Below are 13991 nucleotides of genomic sequence, written 5' to 3' on the forward strand. Positions count from 1 at the left end.
CTTTTGCTTGCAGAAAAAGTAGTCTGCTTGATTTAATCTGAAAGTCCCTTCAATGGGAGAAAATACAAAGATCTGTTGCACAAAAACGGTGTAAGCATTTAATAATTAGGTAACAAAAAGCCTGTGGTGTGAAGCCCCCAGCTCTTATTAGAAGTTTATAAAGGAAAGCCTTTCAACAGGCTGCTTCTTTCCTGCCTGCTATGATAGAATCACAGAATGTTAGGGATTGGAAGGGACCTCAAAAGATCATCTAGTCCAATCCCAACATTTTCTCAATTATCTCAATTATCCCAATATCTCCAACATTTACATCAGTTAGCAGAAACCTTCAACAGAGTGTAAGATATGGTACCGTATTTTTCACATGTAAATATTTGTTGATTTTTACTACCACCTAGCTTAGGTTTACAGATGCATACTGGGCAATTATTCTGCTCATAAGCGCTGAAAACCAATGCTGTAAACAATTAATACTTGTGATGAATTACATTACAACTAATGATGACAAATATCCCCCTCTGAAGCTGCTACAAGTAATCTTGGTTATAAATGTATGTATGTCCTTTGTTGATTTTTGAAAAGAGTGAAAGATGTGCTTGCAAGACTTAAGTCTGAAAAAAACAGAAAAAGAGCTGACCATGTGAATAGCTCAGTTGAAATTGCTCTTTTTTCCAAAGGTGAAAACTGCCAGACAATTCATTCTTATTCCCAGATGACCACACATTCATTATCTGAGTGCATAAAAAGCACTGTGCATTTCTGTTCTCATTCAAAATTCAGAGAACAATCCTGAAGGTTCCCTTTGTTTTTCATACTGTACTTATAAAAAAATCAGACAAGGAAGGACTGGAATCAGGAAACTACAGATGCTTAAAGCAATGAGATACCAGTCACAGGAGAGACTTTTGGAGAAAAGAACTGACAACAGAGGGGAGAGAAAAATTAGGCCGGCTAGAGAAAGGCTGTGATGATAAACAGCTGAAAGACAGAGTTTACTAGGTTCTTTTTGACTCTCCTGGTACAGAAGTCAATAAAAGGGCGTTACTGAGGGTGTTTATTAAAATTGTTGCCTCAGTTTAGCAACCATTTCCTGTAAGACATCAATAAGCTGAATGAATGTAAGCCACGACTCATCAGTAACACAAGAGAATTCAGCTGAATTTATGACTGTAAATCCACACTAGCTGTTTCTGTTTTGGTATGCACTGCAGCTCAACAGGCTTTTCTCAGATCACACTATTGCCAACATCCTCTACCGCAAACAACTACAAAAACATTCTCCCATCTTAAAGAAAATGAGCAACAACCTTCTCTGAAAAGTTACATGTTTTTTTAAAATTATTTATTTTTAAGTGAAAGGTCTAATCCAAAGTTCTTAGAACTCAAAAGATATTCCCTACTGGTGTTAGTGAACTTAAGCGGGTGAACTCATTCTCTCTAAACAAACTGAATCACCAAAGGGAATCACTACACAAGAGGCATCACCAAGCTTGCATACAGGCTTGGTACATAAATTCCAGCTGTTGCTCACCAATTCATTATTTTATTATTTATTTTTTTTTTTTACGCAAGGAAATTATTGTCCTTCCAAGGATGCTTTTATAGCTGTGGTTTTAGAAAGCCAGCTTCCCAAATTCTTCAATTTATTTAAAGTCAAACAGACAATCAAGTAAGTATGATCTATGGAAAAAAAAAAAAAGAAAAGAAAAAAATGAAAGAAAAAAATGAAAGATATAAGAAACAGGTCCATATTAGAAGAAGTAAACTCCACGTACCTTGTTGATCTAGAAGCAAAAAGACAGAAACATTACCATACAGGAAAGATTCTACTGAGGATTTATGGGACCCCATCCCACAAAAAGCTTTTCATGTTTTGGTGGCTTTTCTTTGCTTGCTTGTTTAACACTAGTCAATATGAAGCTATAAAATCATGCTTGAAAAGATCTGATGAATATACAGAATTGAGAAGGTACAAACCATGTTCTCCATTTTAAAATTAATTACATGCTTTTAAAATTTGTTCAGATTTCTTCATTTTGTAAAGATATAATCTTAAATTATAAATTTGCTAAACACTTCTGTTAAGAGTGTGGTTTTCTAAATTAGCCCTTTATTTAGAAAGATTTTAGACTATGTACATGATGTAGGTATATTTGTACATATTTACAGGCCATATGCCATAGGCTTATGTTCTCCTTAATGAATGTAGATCTCAGAATTCAATGTGCAGTGAAAATACACTCAGAGATTACCTACAAATTTGAACACAAATTTTCAGTCTCTACTTACAATTGCCATTTCAGCTTATACCTTGTCAAAAATGTTATTTGACTGAACATTTGCCAATTGTTAAAAACCAGTTTCAAGTGTAATTGATTCATGTAAACATACGAACTTATTTAAGGAAACATATTCATATAGTATTTATGCAGTTGCACTGTGAATTTCTAAAGTATACACAAATTCTAAATGTCCCATAAATTGTTAATCTTCAAAATGCACCTTTCTGTATCCATTTTACTAACATCACATGCACTGCAAACAAGAGAGGACACTATACAGGCTTTAATACCTCTGATCTATAATGGCATTCCTAAAAAATTAAAACAATTGTTGTTTAAAGGATTTTCTTTCACCTCAATCTACCAAGTGCAGCACTTAGTAAGTGATCTCTCTACATCTTCTCTATTCAATGAAGCTATCTAAAGATCCAGATGAAGCCATACTCAAAGATAACTGTAGTAAAATATCAACTTGAACTATCTTAAAGAGAAAAATATTCAGTATTCCATTTTCTTTTTGCTGTGAAGCTTAGAACAATATGAGAAATGCTCTAGCATCATGGTACCTAAAACATTTTGTCAAATCTTCTAATAAAAAGGGTTGCACCTGAATAGAGGTAATATTTTAGAGTACACATTGTGTGGGACAATTGTCCTGCCATTTGGCAATGAATAACTTCTTGTGACAGCCTTAGAAATGCTTAGACTAAAAAAAAAGCAGCAAAGAATCCAGTCTCAGAAAGCTTACGTGATGTCTGACACCATTATAAACTAAAGTCACTGAATCTAGGAGGTTGCTATGTCAAGCCAAAAATTTGCTATCTTTCAATAAAATTCACTGGTATATGAAACACACTCAGAAGATCATTTGGCTGCCTATCTCACTATAGACCCTTAGCAGTTAGGAGAACCATTGGACACTGCTGATAACTTTGTCTCATTCTCCAGCTACTTATACCTTCAGGAGAGGGTGGAGAGAAAGGTAAGCGTGGCCTCTTGGGACAGAAGTACCATCAGGAGAGCTGATGGTAAGCCATGGGTTGGCATGGCATTGTCTGAGGGTGGCAATGCTAAGGGGAACATTTATGCTGCTCCAGGGAGCACTAAGGTTTTAGGAACACATCTGAAATGATTGTACACTAACACATGCAGTATGAGAAACAAAGAGGATGAACTGGAAGTGTTGGTCTGTTCCCAGAGATCTGATGTCATTGGTATTATTGAGACTTGGTGGAATGAGTCCCATGGGTGGAGTGCTAGAAGGGAAGGCTACAAGCTGTTCATGAGGGACAGGCAAGGCAGGCAAGGAAGAGGAGTTGTAGTAAATATAAGGGCAAGGTTTGACTCTACAGCTCTTATGATTAGGGATGATGTAGCTGAGAGACTCTGGGTGAGGATTAGGGAGATGGAAGACAAAGCAGATATCATTGTGGTTTCCTACTATCATATCAATCACCTGGCCAAGATGATAACCCTGAAAAGTTATTCTCTAAGCAACTAGGAGAAGTTGGGAGAAATCTCAGTATCAGTAGCTCTTGTCCTTATGTGAGATTTAAACCTCCCTGACATTAGCTTGGATACCATGCAGCTGTCACAAGCAAGTCTGGGAAATTCCAAAAGCTTGTCAAAGACAATTTCTTGTCAGAAGTACTCAGTGAACCAACTAGGAAATATGCCTCCCTGCACTTCTTTGTGAATAAAGAAAGAATATTGGGGGATGTAATGGTAGGAGGCTCTCTTGGCTGCGATGATCATGAGAAAGTTGAGTTTAAAGTTTTAGGTGTAATGAGAAAAAAATTCAGCAGAGTTGCTACCTTGGATTTTGAGAAAGCAAACTTTAAGTTACTGAGGGAGTAGTAGCAGTAGTAGTAGTAGTAGCAGTGTCTCCTGGGTATCTGCTTCTGAGGGCTTAGGGTTTTAAAAGTGCTGGTCAGGTTTTCAGGACCTGGAAAATCTATGGAGAAGATCATACTGATATTGAAAGACTTCCAAAAAGGCAAAGTCCAGTCTAAGCAATTTGATATCCTTCTACGATAATGGCACCCACCTAGTGGGTGAAGGGAAGGCAGTGGGTGTGTTTTTTTCTGGATTTTAGTGAGGCTTTGATTCTGTTCCTCAGAGCATCTTTCTGGACAAGTTGTCCAGCTGTGAGGTGAGCAGGTAAACCATGCACTGGGTGAAGAACTGGCTGAACAGCAGGGCTCAAAGGGTTGTAGTGAGTGAGGTTGCATCTGGTGGTGTTCGTCAGGGCTCAATTTTATCAATGATCTGGATGCAGGAGTTGATGGCACCCTTCGGAAGTTTGCTGACGATACTAAAATGGGAGGAGCTGTTGACTCTCTTGAGGGACAAGAGGTCTTGAAGAGGGATCTAGATAGATTGGAGTATTAGGTAATCATCAATGGGATGAAACTGAACAAGGACAAATGCTGGATTGTGCACCTGGGGCAGAGTAATGTTGGGCAAAAGTCTAAACTGGGAGAGGAGTAACTGGAGAGCACCCTGCAAAAGGGTGCTTCTCTTCTCTTCTCTTCTCTTCTCTTCTCTTCTCTTCTCTTCTCTTCTCTTCTCTTCTCTTCTCTTCTCTTCTCTTCTCTTCTCTTCTCTTCTCTTCTCTTCTCTTCTCCCTTCCCTTCCCTTCCCTTCCCTTCCCTTCCCTTCCCTTCCCTTCCCTTCCCTTCCCTTCCCTTCCCTTCCCTTCCCTTCCCTTCCCTTCCCTTCCCTTCCCTTCCCTTCCTTTCCTTTCCTTTCCTTTCCTTTCCTTTCCTTTCCCTTTTTCTTTTCCCTTTCCCTTTCCCTTCTCTTCCCTTTCCCTTCTCTTCCCTTTCCCTTTCCCTTTCCCTTTCCCTTTCCCTTTCCCTTTCCCTTTCCCTTTCCCTTTCCCTTTCCCTTTCCCTTCCTCCTCCTTGCCGTACTAGTACATACTAAGGAAACATCCCTTGCAGTCTGGCAAAGAAAACCCACAGAGCCACAGGAAGTATCAGCAGGAATACAGGTCAAGCAGTCCCTGTTTCCTGAAGAGGGAGAACTTGTAAAATTGACATCAGAACCAACCACACACAAATGAAGAAGACGACAAGATGTGGAAGACAAAGATGAAGGAGAAGACTAAGATGAAGAAGAAGAGATGTGTGGTACTGTGGGGTATTTTCTGACGTATAACATATTAGTGATGACAAGCACTTTTTGCCTTCCAAAACTTGCTCCACTGTGCTTCTTGGCTACTGATGCAGCATCCGAACAGTGGCAGCTCCAGATAGTGCAGCAAGCCTGGAGCCCTTCCAAGCAGAGGCTGTTTTGCACAGGCAAGAACCCCTGGGGAAATGGAGCCCAGGAAGAGCAGAGCTCAATCCTGCTACACACTTGCACTGGGCAAGAGAGCCTGAGAGTGCCAGGGCAGAAGTGTTGCCTTGGAGGTGCATGAGCAGCAGGAAGAAACCAAGCCGAAATAGCCCAGAGGAGCCCTGACAAGGGGCTGTGCTCAATGCTACAGACGACAAGAAGCAACCCCTGTGGGCCACCCTTGGGGACTGCCTTGGGAGTCCAAGAAGCTTCCTCCCCCTGGATGCATGGCACAAGGGCCACCTTCATGGAGCAGGAGCAGCGGGCACCTAGCCAAGGTGGCCCAAAGAAGCCTTGGCAAGGACTCAGTGCTGCAGAGGAAGGCAAAAGAAAAAAACACGGACACTTGCTAGCCCACCATAGGGGAAAAAAACCCTTCCTTCCCTGAGCTGCAGCACCAGGAGAGGCCATCTTTGTGGTGCATGAGCCACAGGCAGTAACCAAACCAAAAGGGACCAGAGGATCCCTGAAAAGTGGTCACGTTCAATGCTGCAGAGGAAGGCAAAAACACCCTGGGGACCAATGCCAATCTGCCCTGGGGGAAAATACCTTCCTGATCCCAGTGCTGGCAATCGGCTGCTCCCTGAGCATGTGAGGAAGACCTGTCTCCTCATCGCACACGCTGGTCATGCCTCCCAGGAGATGCCAAAGCCCTATTCTCCCTCAACCTGGAGCCATCTCAGGGGCTTCTGAGAGTGGATAAGGGCCCCCAACCTGATCTAACTTGAAGACAAGAATCCGTATTGTACCTGGCAGGGTACCAGTGGGTGCTCCAAAGCACTGAGATCCATGGAAACCTCTCTGCATCCCATTTCTTACAGCTGCTCTCCCTGGGTCTACAGAGGATGAGGACTGTGAGCTCTGCAGTGCTCCTCAAGAATCCATTTCCTTGGTTTTGCCACTGCTCTCCAGGTGAAAAGGATCTCCATCTATCAGATGGGCTTTGAAGGTTTCCCCCCACTGTGAGCTGACCTTGCAGTAGAGAACCTCCATCAGCCTTGTCCAGCCTCTTCCAGTATTTCTCCCTCAGCTTCCTCCAAGTGATTCCACTGGCTCCTCAAGGTCTTCCTCACAGATGACTTCAGGATGCCCCAGCTCAGGTCTGGCAGCAGACACAGAGGATGGTCCCTCTTATCCTGCCCTGATGCATTGTGACTGCTGCGTTGCTGGGTGATGGCACTGTGACATGGGGGTGACGGGGCACTGCTGTGCAGTCCTATCTGCTGCCCCTCCCCCCAGCATGCTTCAGAGGAAGCCATTTGGGGTGCTGGCCCCAGGCAGTCCCTGTTCCTAGGAGGCCCCAGGGGCTTTCTCTGCCCCTCATGGCCTCACACTGGGCACAGCTGCTTGGCAGCCCTCACATGTCCTTTGCCACCTGGCTCAGCAGGACAAACCTCGTGTTTTTACTCTTATCTTAGGCCCTCGCAGGAAACAACCCTGCACCCAGATACCACCACAGTAGCCAACCTTCTCTGTGCCAGAGCTAAGGTCCATGAGGCCCTGCAGCAAGGAGGACCAGGAACTTGATGTGGCTACACACAAACCCTTTTTTGGGAGTCCAAGGGGGGTGATTTCGGCAGCCATTGCCTGGCAGAAAACCAATGTGTAACCAGAGGCACCGGTTTGGATGGATGATGCCAGTAGACTGCCATGCCCCATGCCTGTCAATGTTTAAGGGACAATGCCCTTAATAACCACGCTTTAGCTTTTGGTCAGCCCTGAAATGCCCAAGCAGCTGGACTAGTTTGTTGCGGGTACCTTCCATCTGAACTATTCTCCTCTCTTGAAGGGCACTCAATGGCAGCAATGAGTGACAGGTAAGTAACTCTTACGAGTCACTAGAGAAGGGCCATGCCATGTCACCTATATGGGATGGAAAAACCTGAACATTTTCCCTGCTTTGGAGGATTAGGGGAAAAGTTGGCATCACAGTGGTATAATTCTCCAAGATGTGTTTCCAGCTTCAAAACAGGACTTTATGTAGAAACTCAACTCAGTATAGGGATATACTATATAGAACTCCCATAGCTCATTTTTACCTTTTAAAAGCAGTATTATAAATGGTTAAATTTGGTTCTTTCCCATCAGCAATGTGGACTCTTTAATATATGTAGCTTAATATCAGAGAACACTAGCATTACCTTTGGCAGAGAGAAAACGTTTCACTCATAGCAAGACTCCATTTGCCATTTTGCTTAAAATGAAAATACAAAATGCATCATCTTCACCCAAACTTTAGGGAAAGAGCAGAATAAATTGAACTGAGCCTGGAAATAACCACATGCTTAATAGACGTTTTATTCCAGGCATGCAGGAAAGCAAATACCAGTGAGGCCCTCAGGCTCTAAATCAATGGCACAGAACCAAGACCTATAGTTTGAAATCTGCAAAGTTGTTTTTTTTTGTTTCATGAGAAAAAAATCATCTGATTTCCCTAGTGAATAAGTCATCACAGACAAATGGATCAATCACCACGTACAGGAATGCAGGAAAATGATGCTGGGCGCATCATCCCAAGCGCTCATTCGGGCAAGAAACTTTGAAGGCGAGACTATTGTGATTAGACTGAAGCTTTTGATGGCATTTACCTGAATCCTACCATCCTTCCAAAAAAAGCACAGTGTAACTTTACTTCCATTTTCTACTTTTTCAGACGTTTATGTATCCTAAGGACACTTTTTAAATCTCCCTCCTCTTACTAAAATAGCTCATTGCAGACCACTGTATGGAAGACCCCTTCTGCGAGGTGTGTGAGCAGCTGCTGGAAAACCTATTAGAAAATGTTAGTCTGCTCTTTTCCACAAGAGCCAGACCTGAATTCGATAAACCATAATCAAAGTCTGCAAGATTTTATCATATTTGGCCATATGTTCCTTTTATCTAAAGCAGGGACAATCTTTTCTCCATTCCATAGGAAAAAAAGAAGAGCTTTTTCAAATGAACCAGCTACATACATCCTTCCAAAGGAAATGCTGAATGATTAAAAAAAAACGTTCAAGTGTAATTGAAAACTGCCTGAGAATGCAATGGAACAAGCTGGTGGGGCATGTATTCATACAAAATACTTGTTTTTCTCTGATTGATTATATATTCATTGCCAGCTAACAAATGAACCTGCAAAGAATACATATGGTTGTTGCTGTTTTCAAAGCCGTGGTGCTTATCTACCAGTAACTTCATTACAACTAGAAATAGAAAAATAATGGACTTCTCCATTTGCTGCCAGTTTCAAAGAGTTGAAGGAAAAAAAAAATAATATTGCATCAGGTTAAGAAAAAGGTAAAGAATAAAACATAAAGATTTGTTCCTAAGACTTTTTTTAATCACAAAATCATTTTATGTCAAATCTTCCTGAAATATTTAATTAAAAAAAAAAAGTTAAAATTAATCAATAAGGTATTCAGAAATATTTTTTCCTGTTTCAATCTCAATAATCTGATTTTAAAGTAAGATTTTAATGCACTACACAAGTGTTATTTTTTAAATATTGTTTTTAAAATGCAGAAAGTAGATATTTGAAATTTTAAGTAGTACCTACTACCAAAATAGACCCATATTTGTTACTGGTAACTACCAAAGTTAACAAAAGGACTGAAGCCTGTTTTCACTTATTTTCATGCCAAAATATATGAAGATGTATGTAGGACCAATCACGGCCATCTCTTTCTGGAGAGGGGATGGAGGAAAACAATCTGTACTGAGAATGGTTTTAAAGAAAGATGGCATTTTTGGTGTTAAATTGCAAAAATCTGCTTTTAAAGACTACCATAACTTGAGAATATATGGAGCATAAAAGGTACCTATTTTCATGACCCTTAAGGAAAAAAAAAATTGCTGCATGTCTAAAAGCTAGAAAATATGCTAAAAAAGAAGCTACCTTACAAATAGAGCAATAATTCACACAGATCTTTAAAACTTTGCAAAGAGAAAGTTTCCTTCACTTTCCATAGTTTAGATGTGACTATTCAGCCATGCACTTTTAATGTCAGAAAGAGAATATCAAACCATGTTTGCAGCTGCCGAGCTGTGAAGATAATGGCTAAAAATCAAACAAATATAATAGACCTAAAGAGGTATAGAACTACCCAGTATAAAAGTATTGAAACTTAAGAGAAAAGGGAAAAAAAGACTGGATGCTTAGCAGAACTGTCCCATCCACTGTCACAACCAAAGCTACCCAGTTCACAGGGATACCTTTTAAACAATTGTTTCAGTTCAGTGGTTTTTTTCCTACATTACAATCCCTGTATATCTAAATCACTCTTACAGCAAGTTAATAAAATTGCTAGGAATATGATAACTTGATTTCACAAAATATCTACTTCAAAATGTTTTTTCCTTCCTGCCAGTTAATATTTTTATGCAGTTCCATCACTTAGATAGTCAGAAAAGTCTGACCAGACAACTTAGTGGCACATTTCTTATAAATAATAGAATACTATAAGACAAGGCAAGGAATTTTAATGCAGATCACTGGACTACATTAGTATCCTTGCAATTTAGATGAGTAGTCACATAGGCACCAAAAGTGTAATAACAGAAATATGTATGCGTACATTTATATACACACAGAGCTGTATTTTGTTCAGCAAAGAGTGTACCAATAGTAATCATGACACTTCAATGGTCTCTTTTTTAAATACTATGCTGGTGAAAAAACATGTCCAGGGTACACTACTGAATCTGGCCAAGTGGAACTTGATCATATTCCACAAAAGAGAAAAAATAGCAGCTTTGTCATCTACCTTAAAAAGTCCCTTTGACGTTTGAATGCAACAGATGATTAAGGACAGGATGAGCTGTCCCATTAAGCATGCATGGCAACCATGGGAGAGAATGAGTGAGAGATTGGTAGTTAGTTATTAATAGCTCCAATAGCACGAAACCAAGTAAAGGAGATTTTGAATAAATATCCCAGAAAATTTCCTAACAATGAGTATAGCTGAATGTGGAATTAACTGCCAAAGGAAACAATAGATTGAGTCAAAACCACTGCAGGCAGACAGGATTAACTGCACCAACGACTACCCCAAATATCTGTTAAGCCCGTAGTTTTTAGCACTTCAATACTTTCTAATGAGTTCTTACAAATATTCACTTGGCTCATCCCTTGAAAACATCTCCAAACCTGATTTTTGTTCTTATAACATGTTTACATGACCAAGGTTTTTTTCACTTTGCTATCTGAACAGTAAATCTTATCTACAGAAACATTTATTATTTCATAGAACCCTAAGGACTGTGGTTACTATTTTTCCTTCTTTTCCCTCCATCCCTAAAAAAAAAATCACTCACCCATTAGGAAACTGGAACAGTAACATTTGACATAGCACAATACAAGTAGCATAGATAATAAAATGAACAGATCTGCAAACATAGCTCAGGTGACATTTGTTCAGTTCCACTGCTCCCTAAACTTTAGCAAACAGACCTGACTGATGAATGGAAACAGCTCAGACTGCAACCATTCATGGAGCTTTATCATTGTTCCTGCTACCTGTTTGCTTTGTGTATGTTGAGTGTTTGCATGACTTTCTGCTGTCTCCAAGTGAGATTTTTCAAGTATATCCAATGCTTCAGAAGTGAATCATCTGGAATTTGAAAATTCTTAGCATCCAATGTACAATTGTGTCAAAAAGATTCAGATGTATAATTTAGATGCAGAAAATCAACACAGCCATATAAAAATACTCTGTGAAGAAAGTTACCAGCAAGTGCTTTCCACTCATAGGATTTCAGCACCCAGAAGGCCTCATTCAGTTATCTAGAAAAGCACTGCCAAAGACTATGCAACAGTGTTGCTATTGCCACTTCTGAAGGCATTCACCTGCCACAGGAACTATTCATATGACAATGATTCTGCAGGAATTCATTATGTTCATCATGAATCAGCAGTAAAATGTACTCCATTGTAGTTGCCATAGCCTCCAGATGTCATGTCTTTGGTGACTGTCTCAAAAATCCATAAACGTGGACATTATTGAAGATATATGTCATGTGCCTTTGCTCCCTGTCTCCAAAAGAGCATGAATAAAAATCTATCATCAGTTTTCACTTAACTGATTTGGTCAATATTTTGCCTTTGGTTATATTGCTTTATTCTCTGTGACTTGCTTTTTGATAAATGATGTCACTGCAAGCATAAAGACCCTTTCCCCCTTTACAGTGCAGACCATTTTAAAATAAAAGCTAAAAGTCCCAATAACTTTAAGACATAGTTTTGCCCTATAGAGAATGAAAATCTTTTCTAAATTTGATCTCACAGTTTATTCACAGTTAAAAATACAAGGTTCCTTCTGAATATTATTGTAGACTTTTCTGGTGACTTCTATGAGCCACACAGATCTCAAGTACACAAAATGCTAAGGTGCAGTTTCAAAGACAGACCAGATTTAAAACTTTCAGAAAAAACAAAACCGAAAGAAGATTTGGTAATGTTGTGAACTTATTCAGGGAACAGAAGTGAGTTCTAATCCATCTCTGGAAATCACACCTCTTTTTTAAATTGAATTTGCTGGGAAAGGAAGAACATGGATTTCAGCTCTGGTACAAGAATAAATAAATGTGTATCTTATATGCATACCTGAACAAAATAGGAACCAGAAAATATGGCAATTAATGACCTGACTTTTGAATTAGCAGTTCAATACATGGAAGTATTTTTCTTAATACTTTGAGGATAATGACCAGATTGTAGTAATGTGCAAGGAAAGAGTTTTTGTAGTCACTAAGTTCATGGCTTCCCAAGGAAACCTTGCTTGCCCTGTGAAAAAATACCTGATTTTATACATGAAAACAAGCTCCCTAAACTATCTAAATAAAATTGTATAGTCAATATAAATCTATAAACTTAAAAAATTATGAATGTGATATATTGGGCACAGTTTTTATTTAGGTAGTATTTACAAAGTTTGGGGCATATTTGACATATTTCAGGCTCTGAAAATTACTGATTATCCAAATGGCCAGTTCCTCCACTGACAGCAGGATTAATCTCCAAATCACATAGGCTGATGACAGTGATTCTATTAAAATGCAAATAAATGCACTTCTAATCATATGATTAAAAACTTCTCATCTGCCAGAGGACATGTCTACATGGAACAATGTAGCATTATACACCTGGCTCCAAATGATGCATTTGAAAGCAAGTTGGGAATTTGTACTCATTATTCCCTTGTTCCAGTAGTCATACCAAAGGGAAACTTTAGTTTTCCTCAGCTGCTCTGCTGCTATCTACTGATAGCATTTGGGGACAGGCCAGTTCCTGTATGTTAAAAACACACCACATTTTAGGTGGGTATTTGAAATAAAAGTCCTTATGCGCATTAAAATGTAAAATATTATTATTGATGTTATATATATTAAAAGCAACAAACAACAAATGATTATTGAAATCACTTCTAATACAAACAGACCAGCAATACCCTCAGTAAAATTACAAGATTATGTTTGGCCACCTCATTTCTTCTGTGAAGACAAATTTTACCAGTATTTTCATAGCTCCATACACTGTTCACTCGGCAGATACTTTTTATTCTCCTCCAAAATCCATCAAGCAAGTAACTTTTCATCAAATAACTGAACTATTTTTGTCAAAAGCTGTGTTTTACTTTTTCTCACATTTACTTTAAGCCTCTACAAGTATCTTGTATCTACAGTATTTTGCCAATCCTTTTCATAAAAAATACTACTCTTACTGTAAATATTACAGCAAAGATCATGGGTTTTATTGCTTGATTCTGCTACATTTTATTCTGTTATAGTCATATTTCACAGTAAACTAGATGTTGGTTTCTCGTATTGAACAACTGAAATTGCATTTGATGTACAAATAAGGGGGTATACTTAAAAGTAAATATTTGTCAAGCTGCAAAATTAACCATGCTGTAGTGTTTGTTATACTTAAAACAGCATGTAAAACATTTTAGCAGTATGATGGTAAACACTTGTTTATTAAAAGCCACGTACTGAATAATCACAGTGATATCTAAAGCTTAAGAAGCTCAGTTTCTCTTTGAATAAGAATCAACTTGAGAATAACCTACTCTTTCTCCGAAAACAGATATATTGTTGTCATTTTACAAAGGTATTTAACATCCTTGTGTGCCCTCAGCACAGCAGTACCAACACCACAGCAAGTTTTATTTGATTTCTCAACTAAATTAGTGCAGCTGCTGGGCAATTCTCTGTGGTTAAATACATATATTTTAAAATAGGGCTTTAATTCATCGCATGGCAATAGGAAAAATAATACCAAAACTCTATCCTTTGAGGTTCTTATTGGTGCTAACTGAAAGCCTTTTGACTATCTATCCAAACCAAAACAACAACTGAAATCACAAGGTGTTTTTATTTGTGACCAGG

The 13991-nt window shown here is 39.0% G+C and overlaps 1 protein-coding gene across 2 annotated transcripts in view; it reads right to left on the reverse strand.

Annotated features, from left to right (window-relative positions):
• CNTNAP2 (contactin associated protein 2) overlaps positions 1–13991 on the reverse strand; it is a 1148794-nt gene that overhangs the window by 645958 nt on the left and 488845 nt on the right. The gene's annotated exons all lie outside the window — the stretch shown is intronic.

This window comes from Patagioenas fasciata, chromosome 2, assembly GCF_037038585.1.
Source record: "Patagioenas fasciata isolate bPatFas1 chromosome 2, bPatFas1.hap1, whole genome shotgun sequence".
Classification (NCBI taxonomy): domain Eukaryota; kingdom Metazoa; phylum Chordata; class Aves; order Columbiformes; family Columbidae; genus Patagioenas; species Patagioenas fasciata.